The following is a 14,442-nucleotide window of genomic DNA, read 5'->3' on the forward strand; positions in this document are numbered from 1 at the left end:
GTGAGTGTATCCGGGTGGATGTAGAGGACAAATGAGTTAAATATCTAGTCTGTTACCCAACTGGGAGTCATGACTTCAGTGAACTCCTGAGAGTTCTGTGACCCATGTTTCTGAACTTCTGTGACCCGTTCCTTTGCCCTGCCTGGGTGGTCCCTCCTAGCCCCCAGGCCAGGACCCACCCCAAGTGGCACAAGATCCAGGTCCAGCCTCCTTTGTGGTAGCAGCAGTCATCCAGACATAGCCTAGGGGGTCCCAGTAAGAGCAGCTGCATGAAGTCCATGAGCCTGGGAGCAGGGGAAGCCAACCTTAGCACGATCAGCAGCACCAGCAGCATGTTCTATACTAGGTATCACTGCCCAGTAACTGCTCTTTAATGGGAGCACGAATGGGTCTCAGAGGGCCGAGTTCTCCACTACACCACCATGCACAGGCAGAAGGACAGCAATGCTGCCCTCCAGATGGCTGCCAAGGGGCTGCTGCAGCAGAAGTGCCATGATACCTCCTCTGGGACCCAGGGTGACCAAGGAGAAGGCTGCCCTTCTGGGGTCTCAGAGGTGCAGCTGCCCTGCAAAGGCAAGCAAAAAGTTAGGCTCTCAAGTGGAAGAGGGAGTGGAAAGAGAAAGGCACTGTAGAGGGACCTGAACATAGGTGTGTGGGCAAGCTAGAAGTCCAGATTCACCTGCCCAAGGCCCTGGAGCCCTTGCTCCTACACCCTACTTACCAAGAAGCTGGTGTATGCCATCCTGGAAGAATATGTGGCCTCCCAGCAAAATTGCACAACTGCATTCAAGACATATGCCAATGGTGAACTGGTGTGGGAAGTTCTTCTCAGTAGAGAGCCTTCCCTCGCTAACTATTTCCTATTTATTCTGCATATAGCTTGCTTTGTATATATTTGTTTGTATGTTGTCTCTCTTATTAAGTAGTGAGTTCTTTGACGCGGTGCTGGCCAGCCAGCTTCTCTACCCGTTTGAGAAGCCGCAGCATCAAGACATCCTGACCCACCATCCCGGGGCCCACATGGCCCACATCTATGGGGGTGCCCACCTGCTCCGCCTCTTCCCCCAGCTGGGGCCCATGCTGTCCTGTGCTTCCCTGGGGGCTGGAAGTCTGAATGTGCTGCTGAGCCATCTCCAAGATTTCCTGAAATATTTTGCTAGGAATCCTTCCCTTCTTCTTAAGGCCACCACTGACTACCAGACAGCCTCTGCTGAGTATTGGTACAGTCAGTTGAGGCCTTGGCAATCTTTGCTCCCCACTTGTCAGATTTGCTTTTCTATGAGCAGATCTGGCTAGTTATCAGAATGAATCTCACAAAAATGATCTCTTCTAACATTGTGCTTGTGATAGCTCAGGGTCCATGCTTTTTCTCTAAGTTTGCTTTTTACTTCCACTGAAGAAGCCCCTTTTCTCCTTGCAAGGAGGTGAAATCCGCATTGTTAGCCTGGTTCTTTGTGGCTTTCTGGGGTCAATCTCTGCACCTGTGTGAATGTTCAGTGACCAAAGATCTTCACTGATTTGGGGGTGCTTGGGGGTTGGGGGAGCCATGTTTAGTTATCTAGTCCATGGTGGATGGTTGCCCGGTCCTTTTTGAAATGTGACTGCTTGTCTTCCCGTAAGGTGTGGACCACTCTGTGGTCACTTATTGAGCCAGGGTTTGGCTGTTTTCTGTGTTGATTCCAATGATATCCAAAGGTGATAAGATACGCATACTCTTCTGTTTTAATAGTTGTCTAGAAATCTTGCTCCTTCAGAGTTGTTTTGTAAGTGTTGAAAATATAGCTGTCTTACTGCCCTCAAAAAAAATAAAGATATAATGAATATAGAGAATCATGGAAAGATACTGCTACAGAGTGAAGGAAGCAGAGCCAAGGAAACAACAGGTTCAATGATTACAATAATATAAATGGAAAGAACAACCACTGAAAAACAACTGAAAGTGAATGTGGCAAAAATAAATAAATAAAGTACAGCTCCAAAGAAGAGATGAGAAAATGTCTCTCCTTAACTTTTTTGCAGAGGTGAGACATCCACTGAGTGTGTGTATATATGTGTACAGGTATGCTTTGACAGAGGGTACAGGACCAGTTGAATAGGAAGGTGGGAATAGGAATACTTAAAAGGTGAAATTAAGAAGTGAGAGAGGAATATAATGAGAGGAGATGCAGAGAGACAGAATGGTGTAAGTTATCTCATATAGAAGGGGCAAGGGAAAACTGTTATAATGGAGGGAAAGAATAGGAAGGCAAAAGGGAATGAGTCAACTTTATTCTCAATGAATTTGGCTTAGGGAGGGAATGACATATACATTAAATAGGGTATCTCACCCTACAGGAGAGTACAGGGGAAGGGGACAAGAGGAGGAATGATGGAAGGGAGGGTAGGTTGGAGGGAAGGGAAGTTGGAAGCACCTACTTTTGAAAAGGGACAGGATCAAATTAGAGGATAGAGAAAGTGGGGGGTGGGATGGGATGGAAGGAAATATAGTCAGTCTTTCACACTCATATATGTATACATATGTCCATATACCCTCCTGTATAGACACATATGTGTATACATATATATTTATATAATATACATATTTCTATTCCCTTCAACTATTCTTATACTGAGAAAAGTTTCATAAGTCACAATGATCATTTTTCCATGTAGGAATGTAAGTAGATCAACTTTGATAAATTACTTATGATTTCTTTTCCCTGTTCACCTTCTCATGCTTCTCTTGCTTCTTGTATCTGAATGTCAAATTGTCTATTCAGCTCTGGATTTTTCATCAAGAATTCTTAAAAAGTCCTTTCTAAAACCTTTAGAAGATCTTAGAAACACTGTGGAGTAATTGGGATATATTTTTTGAACTTTAAGTTTGGTCTGAGGGGCAACTAGGTGGCACAGTGAATAGAGCACTGGCCCTGGAGTCAGGAGGACCTGAATTCAAATTCAGCCTCAGACACTTGACACATTTACCAGCCGTGTGACTTTGGGCAAGTCACTTAACCCCAATTGCCCTCCAAAAAAGAGCAAAATAGAAAAGCCAATCCATTTTTTAAAAAATATATGAAAACATGAGATGAGTTTGTGCTTCAGTGAATGAATGAAAGTACTATGCAATTAGCCCACTCTATATAAATATGCACAGTGTGCTTCTGTGACACAATCCCCACAAGAAGACCAAAGCATGGGTATGTATTCAGTAACTGATTCCAATTCATTGACCACAGGATGAAGAGCAACATATTTGATTGGCCAGGAAGTGAGAACTTGGGCACATTCAAAATGGTCTAACCAGTCAAAACAAAGCAGAGCTGATCTTTAGTACTGTCAGAGTGAATTGCATTGAAGAACTGCTGAAATTCCCAGAGAGGGAAAGAGGTCTTAAGCTTTGTCTCCCCATTGGGGCTACTGCAAGTAAGGAGGGAAAGAAGATGAAGACCTAGAGTCAGGAACAAATGACTTCAAATCCAGTCTTGGACATTTACTGGATTTGCGGCCCTGGGCAAAACACTTCATCTCTCTCTGCCTCAGTTTCTTCATCTGCAAAATGGGGATAATAATACCTCCTAGGGAGGCTGTGAAGATGATAAAACATAATATTTGAAAATTATTTTACCAACCTTAAGGCACTATTAAAATTCTAACTAAATGAATAAAATGCAGCACATGAACACATGATATTGTTGCTGCTTTTCTCTCTACTTCTATCAAATTTATGCCTAATTTTAGGTAAAAGAATGTAAAATACTTTTGCTTCTTCAGCTTCAAAAAGTCAGGATAGTGAAATACAAGAATTTCAGAGCATAAAGTCCATACCAGTATTTACTGGAGGCCAGATTATGAAGAAAAAAGTCCTAGAGCAACATGCCTGTCCCAGCCTAGCAGTTGCAGATATGAAAACTCATCCATCAATCATGACATATTTGGAAAGGAATTTGGTGAAATGAATGTTATGTAGAAGCTACTTTAAGTCTGACTCCCACCTAACCCAGGGACCAAGGTAGTATAGTGACACAAGATAAGGGGTAAAATGTTTGTAACTTCCATTCTTGCCATATTTTCATAGTTAATATCTCTTTACAAAAACTGGTATTAATTGATTAACTGAACCTGTGCACTACTCATTGGCAGGTAAGAGTAATGAGAACACACTAACAGTGGCTAGAGTTGATACTGTTAGAGAAAGATTTCCTAAATCCCTCATTGGAACACGAATCGGGACATGTATTGATCTTTCCTCTTCTATAGCAGAGGTCCAAACTCTCACTACAAATGAATGAGAAAAAGTGTGTCTCAGTTTATTAACTCAGTCCCCTCCTAGATTTTTGAGTATCTTATGGTAAATGAAGGAATATTAACAAGAATGGGGGAGGGGAGGAAGAGTTTCTGTGAAAGATAGGAATTAGAACATTCCCCCTGGGGTATTATAGGACTTCCAAAAAACCTGTAAAAAGGAATGTGGTGTTTATCTCACAATCACTTGTGTCAAAATGTCAATAAGAGCTCTCAAGACAGTTCTACCACTAGGTAAGGTCCTGAAGTAATTGTCAACCTGCCTTGGATGGTATTTAAATTGTCATTGGTGCTGACTTCCCATAAGCTATGGACTTTAAAAGGATTTCTTTAGATTTCTTTCTTGAGATCTTGAGAATAAGAGAATTACTAGATTTTGAGCTGACAGAAACCTTAACTAGTACAACTGACTTATTTTACATTGAAGGAAAATGAAGCTAATAGAAAATAAATGACTTGCTTAGATCAAACATTTGAGTAAGTGTTTGAGGCAGAATTTGAACTCAGGTCTTTCTGACTCAAACCTGCACCCTGTCTTCCAGATAACATTGCAGGATTAATGAGAAAGTTCAAAGTATTATGGCTGTTATAACTTTGAGCACTTTAGAAAAAAGGAAACATGTATTGAAATTCTTATTTACATTTTGGTATATGGTATGTGTCATTTCCCAGACTATTTCTCTACTAAAATATTACCTCATCATAAAGCAAAGCAGGTTATGCTTAAACATAAGAAAAAAAATCATCATGTTCTAGAGATTCACATTGAAGTAAAGTCTTTAAACTGTAGAAATAGTGTTTAACACTTACTGGAAATAATGGCTTTGCTTACAGCAATTGATCTTACTTCATTTTAGATGAAAATGCCAACCACAAAAATACTCCCACCACTCGACTATGATATTTGCATTTGCTGAGATAAAGGCTAGAAAAACAATTTTATGTGGATAACTCCTTCAAGAAATGTCTTATTTCGGCTTCAAGAAAACCAAAGGTCGGGGCGGCCAGGTAGCACAGCAAGTAAGAGCACCGGCTCCAGTGTTGAGAAGACCTGGAGATCGAATCCAGAATATATAGAATAGATATAATATATATAGAATATATATAGAATAGATATATAATAAATATATAGAATAGATAGAAGGTAATCGAAGAGAGACTGAATTAGCACTCCAGGTGGGTAAGAGGATGGAGAATGGATAACGGTCTCTTGAAGAAGGTACCATGAAAGCTGAGTCTTGAGGAATGACAGAAAAACTCTTGAGGCAGAGGTACAGAAGCATAATACTCCAGGTATTCGGTACTTTGTGACTAGATCAGTTGTCTTAGTTCTGTTTTAACACTCCGGGACCCTATTGTGAGGTTTCTTGGCAAAGATACTGAAGAGGCTTGCCAATTCCTGCTCCAATTCATTTTACAGAGTAAGAAACTAGAGGCAAAGAAGGTTAAGTGACTTGTGTTGGATCACACAACAACTAAGTTTCTGAAGCCAAATGGAATTCAGATCCTCGGGACCCCAGACCTCTCTCTATGGTGCTACATAGCTACACTTATGGGTCAGCCATTGCAAATACACGGCGCTCCATGTACCATAATTGTATTGTGTGGGGAGTGTGAGTAAAGTATACAAAGGCTGAAAAAGTAGGAAACAGTGAGATTATAAAGAAGAGTAGATGTCAAACAGGGGACTTTAATTTTAAGCCACTGAATACCGGCAGAGAGGTGGCATTCTCAAACTTGCATTTTAGCAGAATCACTTTGGCAGGTCAATGGAAGATGGATTGGAGTGAGGAGACAGAAGGTAGTAACTGGACAAAGACCTGAATTAGGGTGGTGTGCATATGATTGATGAAGGTGAGACATAGTAGATACAAGTTTGGCAAGTGATTATCAGACATGTGGGATAAGTAAAAGTTATAGAAGTTAAAGATGATATTGTGGTTTTAAGTCTGAGTGGAGCTAGGGCAGCTAAGTGGTGGAGCTGACATTCTGAAAGGAATGAATTTAGGATGACTCATCTTCCAGCATTCAAATCTGGCCTCAGACACGAACTCTGGGAAGCAGGACAAGTCCCTCCACCCTGTTTGCCCCAGTTTCCAAACCTAGAAAATGAACTAGGGAAGGAAACAGCAAGGCACTCAAGAATCAAAGACAAGAAGACATCAAATGGGGTCACAAACCTGACTAAATTATAACAAAAATCAGAGGGCCTGAAAGGGAGGTAGCAGTACCCTTCAGAGTAAGGGGAACGTTTGGCAGAAAAGAAGATTTGTGGGGAGAGATATTTTAGAGAGCTGGAAAAACATAACCCTGAAATTCACCTGGAAGAACAAAAGGTGAAAAAGGGAATTAATGAAAAGAAATTCATTGGAAGATGGCCTAGTCATACTAGATCTAAAATTATCTTACAAAGCAGCAATCATCAAGACTACTTGGTAATGGCTAATATAGTGGTGGATGAGTGGAATAGATTAGAATGGAATAGAATACAGGACACAATAGTAAATGATTATAGGAATCTACTGTTTAATAAATCCAAAGACTCCAGCTTGTGGGATAAGAACTACTTGACAAAAATTGCTAGGAAACCTGGAAAATATTATGGCAGAAAATTAGCATTGACCAGCACCTTACTTGTATACCAAGATGAAGTAAAAATGGATATAAGAAGAGCAAGGAATAATTTACCTGTGAGGTCTATGGAAAAGTGAAGAATTTATGACCAAAACAGAGACAGAGAATATTATGAAATGCAAAATACATAATATTGATTACAGCAAACTCAATGAAGTCAGAAGTCCTGCACCAAAAGCTTCAAAGGAAAATACGAGCTGGCCAAAGAGGATCTTAAGAAGGATTTTGAAAATCAAATAAGAGAGGAACAAGAAAAATTGGGAAGAGAAATGAGAACAATGCAAGAAAATTATGAAATGAGAGTCAACAACCTGAGTGAAGAAAATAACACCTTAAAAAATAGACTAACTCAAATGGCAAAAGAGGCTCAAAAAGGCAATGAGGAGAAGAATGCCTTGAAAAGCCAAATTTGTCAGATGGAAAAAGAATCTCAAAAGCTCACTGAAGAGAATCATTCCTTCAGAATTAGATTGGAGCAAATGGAAGCTAGTGACTTTATGAGAAATCAATATAATATTAAACAGATCCAAACAAATGAAAAAATAGAAGTCAATGTGAAATATCTCGTTGGGAAAACCACTGACCAGGAAAATATATCCAGGAGAGATAACTTAAAAATTATTGGACTACCTGAAAGCCATTATTGAAAAAAAAGAACCTAGAAATCATCCTTCAAAAATTCTCAAGAAAAATTGCCCTGATGTTTTAGAACCAGAGGGCAAAATAGAGGTTAAAGAATCCACTGATCACCTCCTGAAAAAGATCCCAAAGAGAAAACTCCTAGGAATAATGTAGCCAGGTTCCAGTATTCCCAAATCAAGGAGAAAATATTACAAGCATCCAGGAAGAAACAATTTGAATATTGTGGAAACACAATCAGGATAACCCAGGATCTGGCAGCTTCTACACTGTGGGATCGAAGGGCTTGTAATATGAGAGATAAAGAATTGCTTTTCCCTCATATTCTACATTCATTTAGGAGTCAACTCATAGAGATTTTATCCCATCTATTTATCTCTCTATGCTCAAACTGACACCTCTCATCACCTATTTTCTATATTCTGATAATACCCTCTTATTGATCTATTAGCTGTTACCTAAATATGCTATCCATCAGTTGCCTGTTCCATTGCACAGATAGCGTCCAAATTGAGAAGACATACTCTACATATTTCCCACTCTCTGAATGATTATTACCCTCCCAGGCTTTTCTAAGATTTCTTCCAACAACTCTCAACATGTTAAGGCTTTGTCTCTTTCCAAACAACTTTGTACTCAGTTATCTGTGGTCCCAAACCCTAACACCCAATAAAATATAGGTTCTCTAAGGTTGGAAATTATTTCATTTTTGCATATCCAAAACACAATAGTTGTCCTGTCTACTTCATTACACAATATCTTACAATTAGTTGGTACTAAATGAATGTTTTTAAAATTGAAGTAAATAATTAATGAATAGGAAGCATGATACATTAGGATTACAAAGAAGGATATTAGACAGAGCTTGAGGCAGGACATTGAAAGTTGACCTTTGTGTTAGAAAGCCCTGGGTTCAAAGTCCCTGCTATGTACTGATTATATAACCAAAGGGAAATCCTGGAAAGTCAGTGGTTAGACTGTACACATATTATTGATTTAGGAATTTCTCTCATATCAATAAGTTTTTTTCTTTTCTGCTAGAATAAAATCTTTTTTTTTGAGATATTATTCAGCGCTTGCATAGATAGCACCTCCTAATATAATTACTTACATAAAAGAAACGATAATGATCCAAAAGCATGAAGTTTCTACCTCATCTACAAGTATTGCATTACCTACCAATATTTCCATGGTTTTATACTTACAAATTATTATCTTTGGTAATGCAACTCAGGAAACTCTGATACCAAACATGTAACTTTTCTTTTAGCTTTGGGGCATAAAATCTAATTCTTTCTCAGAGGTTCCAAGTAGTGCCAATAGGCATCTTTCCATGTAGTTATAAATTCCTTCTTTTGGTCTGATTTATACTAAACTTGTAAAGATGGAGATAATTCATTTTCTCCAACAGTATGTCCATTCATTGGTCAATTAGATCAGTGGTGTAAAGCATGTGCTTCATAAACCACATGTGACCTTCAATATTCTTGAGCATGTCATGAACCAGATTAAAATGTACATGGTAAATATTTTTAAAATAAGTAAAAATGAAATAAATCATGGATGACATTTAATTTAAAGCCAAGTCAATATGCAGCCCACAGGAATGCTTATGTATGAAATAGTTGATTGTTTTTATTTGAGTTTTTAACCATTGATTAGAGTATCGTGTTGAAATAAAGTTTGAAAATGACCTACAAATTCTCTGATTCTTACCAGCTTTTGTTCCCTATGCCCCATTCTAACACTGTTACAAGAGAAATATAAAATGGTTAAACTGGATTAGGAGCCATTTTTAATTTTTCTCTATTTCATAAAGAAAACAAATTGAGTCTCTGTATTCTATTGATTGGTTCGTGGAAAGCAGAGTCAGTCTGCTGTCTAGAACATACTTTAAGCCTTTTCTAGAACCTATGAGTGCTTTGAGTAGGCACATATGGATTTCTGGAGTCACCTCCATGCTATCAGAATGCATCAGGACACTGAAAAAGTTAATCAGCATTCAGTAGATTAAAAAAGGTGAAAAAAAAATCAAGAGTAAGGGTAACAAATTTTTTCTTTCATTGCATTAGAAGGCATTTGATATTTTATGAACCATAGTTAGCAACTCTATTCCTATTTTAGCACTCCATTCACTAGTGAAGTAATCCCAAAATATATCTACCATATAGAAAGAGTGTAACAACTGAGTGAGAGGCTTAAGAAAAATGTTAGGGGCAGCTAGGTGGTGCAATGAATAGGGCACCAACACTAGAGTCAGGAAGACCTGAGTTCAAATCTAGACTCAAACACTTAACACTTACTAGCTGTGTGACATTGGGCAAGTCACTTAACCCCTATGGCCCAGCCTTCCCCCCTGCAAAAAAAATGGTAAAATCATGGAGTTAAGCCATGAAAATTGAGCTGTAAAACAAATATTGTAGCTCAATTTGCATTGGACTCAGGTACTGGAAAAATGACGTGAACTCACTGGGGGCTTACTAAGACTTACTTTGACATTTTTTCCAAAAGAAAGCATTTCTAAGGATACATACCATTGAGTGGAATACTTAAGGAGTGACTCTGAAGGCCAAGAAAACCAACTAAATGAAGCACTAACAGCTGTCTGTATAGAAGCTGAAACAGGTGTGTTCCTAGGAGATTTCCCTTCCAAAGGCCTACCCAGTATAATTGTGTTTAGACTATGAAATATGAAAAATTCGTTATCCCATATGGTAAAGCTATTTATAAATGCATTTGAGTTATTAAAGTCATACATATGATGAATAAAAAGAAAATAATCTGATGAATTTAATACTGAGAGTATTCTGAATGATTGATGACATCCAAATATACTGCTCTGGTTCTATTTAGCTACTATAATATACACATAAATTTCATTTAGTTACATGCAAGATTACTGAATTTTGTTTCTCGTGATTGTTTGTAATGGTATTAAAGTGACACACTACAGATCAATGTCCCTCCATGTGACTGCCAATTACTTGTATGTGGTTAGTCTCCATGTTTTTGAAAAAGGCCAGGAAGTTGTCCCTAAGATTTGATGGACCCAAGGGGCTAAGGCTCAAGGTCAAAAGCTGGTGATAGCTTTGTGGTGGTTTCAGCCAATGCTGATGAGGATTCTTTTTCATTTTAAGTCATAAATAAAAAGACTCATCCACTTGGTGACCAGGGCTCAGCCTTTAAATCACTATTTAAAGTTATACTAATTCAGTGGCCCATTGTTCCCAGGACTTCATGTCAATCAGTGTTGGAGAAGACAACACTCAGTCCACAGCCTTGTATTACCTGCTATTTATTCTGTACCAAAGTATCTCCCACCTGTTTCTATGGGGAAAACATCACATATAAGAAACTGGGTAGGAACTGTGAAGCAATGGGGCATCCTCACATACTAATATGGACTGATGTGAATTGACGCTATTTCATGAGGTCAATAAAACTGTCTCTACCATTGCAGAAATTGCTGAATTTCAGTAATCAGCCAGAAAACATGTTGCTAAGTTGTTGAATTATAATGAATTCCTTTCAATTCTCTTTGTCCTGAGTTCAGCCATATCAGAACCAAAGCTCAAATGAACAAATTTCCTTTCAAAACAACCACAAACTGATATGCAGAACAGAGATGTTTCCATGGGTGTGAGAGCCCAAAGCTATTAGAAGCCAGAGCAGCATCCTTGTTCAGCATCCCTTCTATACTATCACTAAGAAAGAATCTTTTGTTATCTGATGAATGGTTTATATAACACCTATCATATGCCAAGTACTGTTCTAAGCGCTTTACAATTATTATCTCATTTGGACATCCCAAAGTTCTGCTAAGGTAGTTGCTATAATTATCCCTGTTTTATATACAGGGAAACTGAAACAAAGTAGGGTTAATTGACTTGCTCAGGGTTACATTTAGTAATTGTTAGAGGCAGAATTTGGTCTAAGGTCATTCTGTCTCCAGGCCCAGCATTCTATTCCATGTGTTATCTAACATAGAGTGACATCCCAGAAATGGATCTCTGCAATCTACCACAGGATGCCTCCATGTTAGGTGATTTTATGACGTGCAAAGTCAGGGTCCTGAGCATGGTATTTCTAATTGAAAAGCACTGCAATGGTTAGTACAGAATCCAGTAGCACCATGCTGGTAGGGGATATAGAGATGGTCTCTGAAAAAGGAAGACATGAGTTTGTGCCATCATGCTGTAACAAGTTACTTAAATTCTCAGTGTCTCAAGTACCTACCTGATAGTCTAAACTGTAGGAATGTTTTGAGCTCTATGGATGTGTAGAGGAGATCTTTTACCAGGACTTTCCTATGTGAATGAAATCATAAACACAGTTTAAAAAAAGTTGAAAAAGATATTTAGCTGCAAGGCTATATTAAATTAAAGAGAAAATGAATTCTTTTTTTTGGAGGGGGGAAAGGCATGGCAATTGGGGTTTAATGTTCTGCCCAAGGTCAAACAGCTAGTAAGTGTTAAGTGTCTGAGGCCAGATTTGAACTCAGATCTTCCTGACTCCTGGGCTGGTGCTCTATTCACTGCGCCCGAAAATGAATACTTTAGGGGAAAAATTTTAATTGGAAACAGGACAGAAGTTGATAATGTCTAAATTTCTTTCTAGTTTTGAAGTTATATGATTCTACTATTTAGAAGCATGGAGAAATTTTAGAATAAACTGCAAAATATATAGGCTGAATTATGAAATAAATGAGGTCTAAAAGAAGGAATTACATTTGTTTTCTTGGTGGATACCATTAAAGTTTTATGGGGAAGAAGTTTCTAGGGATTGGATCAATCTTCCTTGCATGTAGAATTTTGTAAATTACAAGATAGGGCCTGGTTTAAATATGTGGGAGTGACTGGTATATATCTCTTTCCTCACAATTTATTGGTTCTCTGAGCAGCAAAAAAAAAAAAAAAGCCATCAGTCCAATAGGAAAGAAACAGTTGAAATGAATACATGTCCTAGTTTAATCCACGGGAAGGTAACATTATTTCAAATGCTCTCAACTATTGCCGAGTTCCATCTAGCAAAAGGAATCTGAGAACATTAAGACGACACACGTAAGAGGTAAAATGAACAGACAGCTGTTACCATCTGGGAAGCTACTACTGGCAAAGGGCATCATAAAGAGAAACGTCTGGAGTGGAATTACAAGGAAACACTGCAGAGTAAAGATTCAGGAGCAGCGGTTTCATTGGCTAAGATATTACCGTCAAAGATCAATAAGGAGCTGCAAGATGTCTAAATAATGACATAAAGTTAAATATTTTGAAATGCTATGCCCATCCTATTATGATTTTATTTTTTTTAAATCGTCACATTCTTCATTAAGTAAACATGAAGCATATTTGCATTTACATCCATCATTTTAAGTCATGTCCAACTCTTCATGAACCCATTGGTATTTTGTTGGCAGAGATATTGCAGTTGTATGCAACTCATTTTACAAATGAGGAAACTGAAGTTATCAGGGTTAAATCACTTACCCAGTGACACATAGGTAGTGCCTATGGTGGGACTGGAATTCAAGTCCTTCTGACTGGAAAACCAGGACAATAAATACTGTACCACCTACCAGCCCCTGTATCTGTGTAGGCTGGTAGGTATAACATTAGAAAAGATCCCAGAAAGACTATATCAGAGGATGATAGATGTAGGGATGGAAGGGATTATGAAAGTCAACAAGTGCAGATTTTTTCCCCATTTTTTCATGGGAAAATATTTACTAAATATAACTAAATGATATATACATTAAGTATTAGGATCTATAATTTTATTATTGATTACAATTCAACTTTAAAATTAGCATTTTCTTCCAGTTTTAAAACAAAAAGCAAAGGAAGATCCCGAGATTAACTATTAGAGATAATAATGATTCACTAACAAGAACACACAACAAAACCTATGTCTAAATTCAAGGTTGTTACATTAAACCTGTGACTGATTGCAATATAATATTTAAACTACATCAAGAATTATAAGAATAGGGGGCGGGGTCAAGACGGCAGAATAGAAGGAGGACCTCACCGCTGCTTGGGCTTTCACCTTCCCCAATCCATGTAAAAAGGGGACTCTGAAAAAACTTTGGAGCTGCAGAACCCACAAAATGATACAGAGAAGCTAACCTCCTGCTGAGGACAGCCCAGCAGGCCGGCAGGAATAGGCCAGGTCAGCGCTTTGGGAGATGAGCCCAGCCCCACGCTGAGGCTTTAGCCCCAGGGCAGGTCTGACCAGCAACCAGCCTGAGGGACTCCAGATCAGCAGCAGCTGTGGCCTTTTCCAGATTTATTAACACATAGATGAGAAAGACAAAGTGAGAGGTCAGTGCAGTCTGGACTTTGGGACCCAGTAAGTGGGAGGTGTGGCTTTTGCCCCCAGGGCGAGAAGCCACTGAGATGCTGGAACAGCCAGCCAGAGCCATGTGGCAGCTTCAGCTCCTGGCCTACAGAGTGTAGGGGGACCAAGCACCAGTCTGAGGGGTAATCGCTCTTGCTTTGGCCTACTTGGATATGGATTTCAGTCTAGGGTAGAGGTACTGTGGCGTGTGTCCAGCTTGCCAGAGCATGTGGAGACCTCAAAGAGGGCACCCATCTAATACCTCCAGTAGCTGAGAAAACCCCAGTGTTTGGGACGAAAGCTCCCATGTCTAGTGGCAGAGTCCTACCATGGCAAAAATCCCAGGGGTCAAGTTACTGAGGGGCGACATGACCAGGCAAAAGAAACAAAGCAGACAGAAGATTCCAACATTACACTCCTATTTTGGGGACAAAAAGGAGCAAATCATGGAACAGGAGGAAAACAGTGAAGTCAGAACTCCTGCACCAAAAGCTTCAAAGGAAAATACGAGCTGGTTATAGGCCATAGAGGACCTTAAGAAGCAGATAA

General features: G+C 39.0%; 1 pseudogene; it reads left to right on the top strand.

The window, feature by feature from the left end:
* Window positions 1–278: 278 nt before the first annotated feature.
* LOC138164149 (mortality factor 4-like protein 2) lies at window positions 279–3,938 on the top strand (annotated as a pseudogene).
* Window positions 3,939–14,442: the final 10,504 nt, after the last annotated feature.

This window comes from Petaurus breviceps, unplaced genomic scaffold (assembly GCF_028583685.1).
Source record: "Petaurus breviceps papuanus isolate PSGF00001 unplaced genomic scaffold, PetGlider_PUasm1.0 189, whole genome shotgun sequence".
Taxonomy (NCBI): Eukaryota; Metazoa; Chordata; class Mammalia; order Diprotodontia; family Petauridae; genus Petaurus; species Petaurus breviceps.